The sequence below is a fragment of the Chinchilla lanigera genome, unplaced genomic scaffold (assembly GCF_000276665.1).
Source record: "Chinchilla lanigera isolate Chin_1 unplaced genomic scaffold, ChiLan1.0 scaffold00024, whole genome shotgun sequence".
NCBI classification, from domain to species: domain Eukaryota; kingdom Metazoa; phylum Chordata; class Mammalia; order Rodentia; family Chinchillidae; genus Chinchilla; species Chinchilla lanigera.
The window spans coordinates 24,992,111-24,998,052 of record NW_004955425.1 but is presented as its reverse complement, the minus strand read 5'-3'; positions in this window follow the sequence as shown (position 1 = coordinate 24,998,052).

Genomic DNA, 5,942 nt, shown 5'->3' with positions numbered 1-5,942 from the left:
TCCACTGTGTGTCAGAATCACCCGGTAAGATTTGTAAATAAAATGCCCATTCTGTAGCTCACTTGTAGGATAAGAAATCTGAATCCAGAGGCTTGAGCCTTAGAATCTGTATAGTGAAAATGTTTCCCAGCATGGTCCCACTCATACGTGGACTCTACAGAAATTGATCTCTCAGAACTTGAGAGGAGAATAGTGTTTACAAAAGGTGGGAGAGAAGAGAGGAGGGGGTTGGGGAAAGGTTGATCAATAGGGAGCAACTTACATTTACATGATATGTTCTGGTATGTTATCACACTATGGAGTCACTATAGACAATGATAATGTACTGTACACTTTTAAAAAGAAAGGGTTTTGAATGTTTTTACTTTAAGAAAATGATAAAATGATAAATGTTTGAGGAGATAGAGAAGCTTATTCTGACTAGAGCATTACACAATGCAGCTGTGCATGTAAACGTTACATGGTACCTAATCAATGTGCATTTTTTATGTGTCAATCAAAAAAGAGTTAGTGGGGGAACTAAAACAAGATTTGCATCAACTTAAATACCCATTCTTTATCAGAAAATTTAGTAAAGATAACCAGTCTTCTAAAAATTGGAAGTGACTGCTAATGGTTGGGGTTTTTTTTGATGGGTTGGTGAAAATATTCCAAAATTGACTGTAGTAGTGGTGATTATACTGTGACCATTGAGCTGTACGTTTTAAATAGGAATTACATCTCAGTAAAGCTATTACTATTTACAAGTGTTTTCAGGTGATTCATATGAGCCAGCTCTTCACTGTTGTGTGGACAAACATTCAAAAACCACTGGTTAAATTGTAGTCTTTGTGTGGGGAGTGGTTGAGCAGGAGATCTACCACACATTTGGGGCTAGAGCAAGACCAGCCCCAAGAACATGGCGTGCAATGGTGAGCCATGTGAACAAGTTGTTGGGACTACAGCAAAGCCAGTTCCGGGGACACAGAGAGACAGACCATGTAAACAAGTCAACCTCCAGCTCAGTGGCATATTAGCAGGTGTCCATCCTGGATTTTCCTTCCTGTTAACTACAGCACAGATAGCTCTGAAAATGCTTCATTTTCCATGTTCTCAGCAAAACACTGAGACCCTGTACTTTGACACTGTCACACTCCCTCTCTTTTTTACTGTGTATAAATAAAGATGCAGACTGTACTGGGTTGTTGCTGCTTCTTCATTGAAGAGGTCAGGTCCCACCCAGTCACAGCTTTCCTTTTCTTATGTCTCTTGTCTTTTCTTAATCTCTCATCACTGGCTCTCAGTGACCCACTGGTCACTTGGGACATGGCACTTTGTGTTTTGGTTCAGTAAAGATTTTGTTGGCTCCATAAAGTCCAGGTTAAATACTCCATGTAGATGTTGTTATGTAATACATCCTAAACCAGATTTTCCAAACATATATTTGAAATTTGTGTTTCCTTCTGGGTTCTGTATTATGCTTGGAAAGGCTTTTTAAGTCAAGATTCTAGAACTATTCAGATGTATTTTCTTCTAGTATTTCTTTGGGTTGACTTTTCATTTACATTTATAATTAAATTATGGAGGTATAAGTTCTAAATTACCAAGTTCATCCATTTAAGTGTACAATTCAACAACTTTTAGGAAATTCAGAGTTATACAACCACCACCACAATGTGGTTTTGAAACATTTCTGTCATCCTTAAAATGTTCGTTGAATGTTTTAGGGTCCCCAAACGGTGGAGCAGTGAGTGCCAGCAACTCAACTTCTCCAGGTCAAAGTGTCTAGAGTCAGGAAAACAATAGCTTAGAGAGGAATCAAAGTGAGCAGAAGTTGCCCAGGATCCAGAAGAAACTGACAGAGGAGAAGAAAATAGAATTAAGTGATACAGAAGAAACAGATCACACCACAGACAAGAACATGCAGCACCACCCACAGTGGTTGGCTAGACACCAGCCGGGAGGCAAAGTGAAATTAAGAATTTTATTTTGTTCACAGAGTACTGGGCAACTGCTTTAGGACTGAAAGAATCACCAGCAATTTGAACCAGCAGGGAAAATGCAGGACACAGCCTCCAGAGTGGCCTTCCACAGTCAACAGTTGGTGAATGACCTTGTTATAGTGCCCAGAGCCACAATTGCAGAGCAAGAGCTGGTGGGGACACATTGAAGGGAAGGGCTGAGTGTTTGAACCTGGGTCCCAGGAGCAGCCCCATATCTGCTTCACACTGCCAAGTTCCCAGAGTAGATGAGGGAAAGACAGTTATAGGAGGCTGCCAGGAATTGGAGAGCTGAGTTGGGGGAGTCCTGCTGAGAAGCAGGGGCTGGTGAACACAGACGTGTCTTCTGTGGTCAGAGGCCAGGTTCCACCTGAGTTATGCAGGATGGGAAGCACACATTTTCATTTCTCACTGGGAGGAGATCTTTATACCTAGCACTGTTCTGGGGGCAAACTTTCTTCTTAGACTTTCAGCATGAACAGAGCCGTGTCCTGGCCTGAACTCTGCTCCTTAACCCTAGACTGAGGTAAAGACCCACACATCCAAAACAATAGAAAACTCACTTTTATCATTCTTTATTTGACTGTATTATTTTTCATTTTTTAATTTTAATTTTTAAATTATTTGTTGTTTCCCCTCTATACACTTTTACTTATGTATTTTCCCCACACTTTTATTTCATTATTTTATCCCCTTTTCTTTTATGAGCATGTCTGTGTCTGTATGCGTCCCTTCCTCTTGCCTTTTTTCCCCTCCCACTATAGTTTAGAGAGGGTAAGACAATTTTTCCTCATCCCTTTATATCCCTCCTACTTTTATCCGTATTTGACTGACTTTTTTCTCCTATGTATTATTCGGTCTGACTTTTTTCTCCTATATATTATTCAGTCTCAATTTTTCTTTCCTCTCCACTTTTTCATTTGTCTTCCTTTAACTTTTTCTCTAATATTTATACAGTCACAGAATCTTTTCCCATCCCCATTTCTCACTATCACTTTTATACCCAGTTTTTCTTGTTATCCTTTTCTAAATATATAATATCCTCTTACCATCATTAGTACCCCCATTTCCTCCTTCTTATACCACAGAACAGAGAACTTAAAAATACTTTTGCTTTTCCTCTTCTCTTTCCTCCTCTAGCATTACCTGGTCCTCAACCCCCTCAGCTTTAGATAACTCATAGATTCTATGAAATTACTGTTGAATGCTGTTTTTCACCATTAGAGAAGGTAGAGCCATCACATTTAGAGCACATCAACTGTGGGCCAAGTCTTGGCTTGTTATGATGCTTACATTATAACTGTGGGTTTCTTCTGTAGGCTAAAGAGGAACCCAAAACAGCATCTTGTGGTATGTTATTTCTCAACCAGCTCTGATAGATATCACTGCAATGGTTTGGCCTGCAACTACTTGTCACTGATTTGATTGCATAGGAATAATCCTGTCTTAGTGTGCACTTTCTTGCCAGTGAACCAGTCTGCTGAATCCTCCATCATACACAGGGAAAGGGACAGCAAGAATTCCTAACCAAAACTCAGACTGGATCAGACTCTACAAGAATGCCTGCAGCCTGGCAGAAAGAAGTCCTGAGTCTGAGTTGGCTTCAGTATTGGGGTGGAGGGATCAGAGGAGATACTGTGGTGTGAACTGTCAGACTCTTGGGCAAAGAAGCTACTTGGCAATCACATAGTCAGTTCTCACTGGAATGTCTAATCTGTGTTCCCAAAGGACTTCTTATAAGTTTAAGTTTTTTGTGTTTCTTGATTTATTTAGTAATATGGGGTCATGTTATTTTTTATGGTTTCCTGTGTTTATTAGGTTGGTACATTTGTGTATTTGTTTTTTCCTTGGCTCTGCTTTAATAGTGTCTAGGTTCTCTCCCTCATCTCAGCTCCCTAGCTAGTTCCTTCACCTCAACCCCCTGAGACAATATTAACATATTCTATATTCCTTTTCCAAAAGCAAAAACTCCTCCTCTGAAGTTTCTAAATTCCCCATACTTAGCTTTCTCACAGTCACTTCCATCTTCTCTAATATTATTTTTCAGTCCTCTCCATCCTAAGCCTTTGGCCATCTGGTATCTTACCTAGCTTATTGTCCTCCCTGTCAGCAAGTTCTGAAAACCACACAGCTTTCCGCAAGCACAAATCAAAACCACTTTCTCCCATATCTCATGCTTGCTTCCACAAAAAATCCTCTGAAAACTCTCAATCCTGACTCTTCATCTCAACTAAAAGTACTCCAATAAAGTCAGACCCCACATCAACCTTTTCATCTACCACTATTCCCCCGCTTCTAATGCTTCTCATCTGACCACCTTCCATTCTCCCTACCCTATTTTATCTCCTCATTGCAAAACAGCCACAAATAATAAATACACTGTCACAGTGTGCACAGTAAAAAGACAAAAGGGGTACAGGTAACTATAAGGACTATCATATAGAGGCTCTGTAAGATTGAATCTGTGGATGCTGTTATAACCACAACTAATTCTTTTGACAAAACATAGGGAAAGAGTAAAAATCATCTAAAGTAAATAACACAAGGAGTAAATACTACCACTGGACATATAAATCTGAAAATTATTCATGGGGAGGCAACATTCTACTAAAAATCTTGAGATAAGCCACAAATTCTCCTTGCTTCTCCAGTCCTCCAGCCCATAGTAACCTCCCCAAAAAGGAGGGGGAAAAAGAGGTCATATGTAATGTATGTAATTTCAAATATATATATGTTTGTATACATGCAAATGCAGATGGGAGAATGGGGAAAAAGGAAATAGAAGATATATGAATTCACTCAATTCTACCAAGGCAGAGCGAGGTCACAAAAGGAGATGAAAAGAAATACTAGGTAGTAGAAATGTATGAAAAGCTTTTAGAAGGGGTGAAGAACTAGATGAATTCAAAGAGGAAATGAACCAAAGATTCACAGCAATTTTACTTAATATGCTCCTGGTGAATTTTGGGGAAATAGGTAAAAAACTGGACAAGCTAACCAAACAGTTCAAAACTTGAATAATAGATTCAACGAGTATATGGATTCCTCAGAAAGATGTCAGATGAAATAGCTGAATTTTAAAAAGCTGTATAGAATTTATACACTGCACAAGTGGCCAATGTGAAGGCAGAGTGTCTGATGTCAAGGAAAAAAATAATGAGTTATGATAAAGAGCTCAAAGAAGCCAAAAAGAGTGTAAGAGAACAAGACAAGAATATGCAGCAGCTGCTAGGCTATGCAACAAGATTCATCCAAGGCTAATAAGAGTTAGAGAAAAACTAGAAAGTAGCACAGATAGATCCACTAATATGCTTACAGAACTCATGGAAGAAAATTTACCAAATATTGTATAAGAAAAGAATTTAAAGTACAAGTAAATGATACTTATAGTACACTGAACTATTATGATGAAAAAAAGAAGTTCACCAAAGAAGGCCCTTATTAAATTACCAGATAGCCAGCAAAAACAAAACAAAACAAATCCCCCAGAATTTAGTTTGTTTGTTTGTTTGTTTTTTTTTTTTTTTGGTTTTTCTCTGGTACCGGGAACTGAACTCACGACTTTGCACTTGCCAGGCAGGCGCTTTGCCGCTGAGCTAAATCCCCAACCCCTCCCCCAGAATTTAGAAAACAGCTAGAGAAAAGCAGAAAATTAAACCATGAAGCTAGATTTTGGTAGTTATATTGATATCTGTTTTACTAAGAGTGTGCTTCTTTTTCTTTTTTTAAACTAGAAAAAAATGTCCAATTTTTTAAGGTCTACATTTATCTTTAAAATTTTGGGGAAGATAATTCTGCCTCCTTTTCAGAAATCACTGCTTAGTATTTTTTGGAGAGTGCTCCTTTTTTTCTGTTATCTTAAAGAGAAAAGAACAAAAACAAAATAACAAAAGCAACGACAAAAACAATAAAAACTGATATAGAATTTCAAAATAGGATGATAGGAAATTAACAATGTTTGTT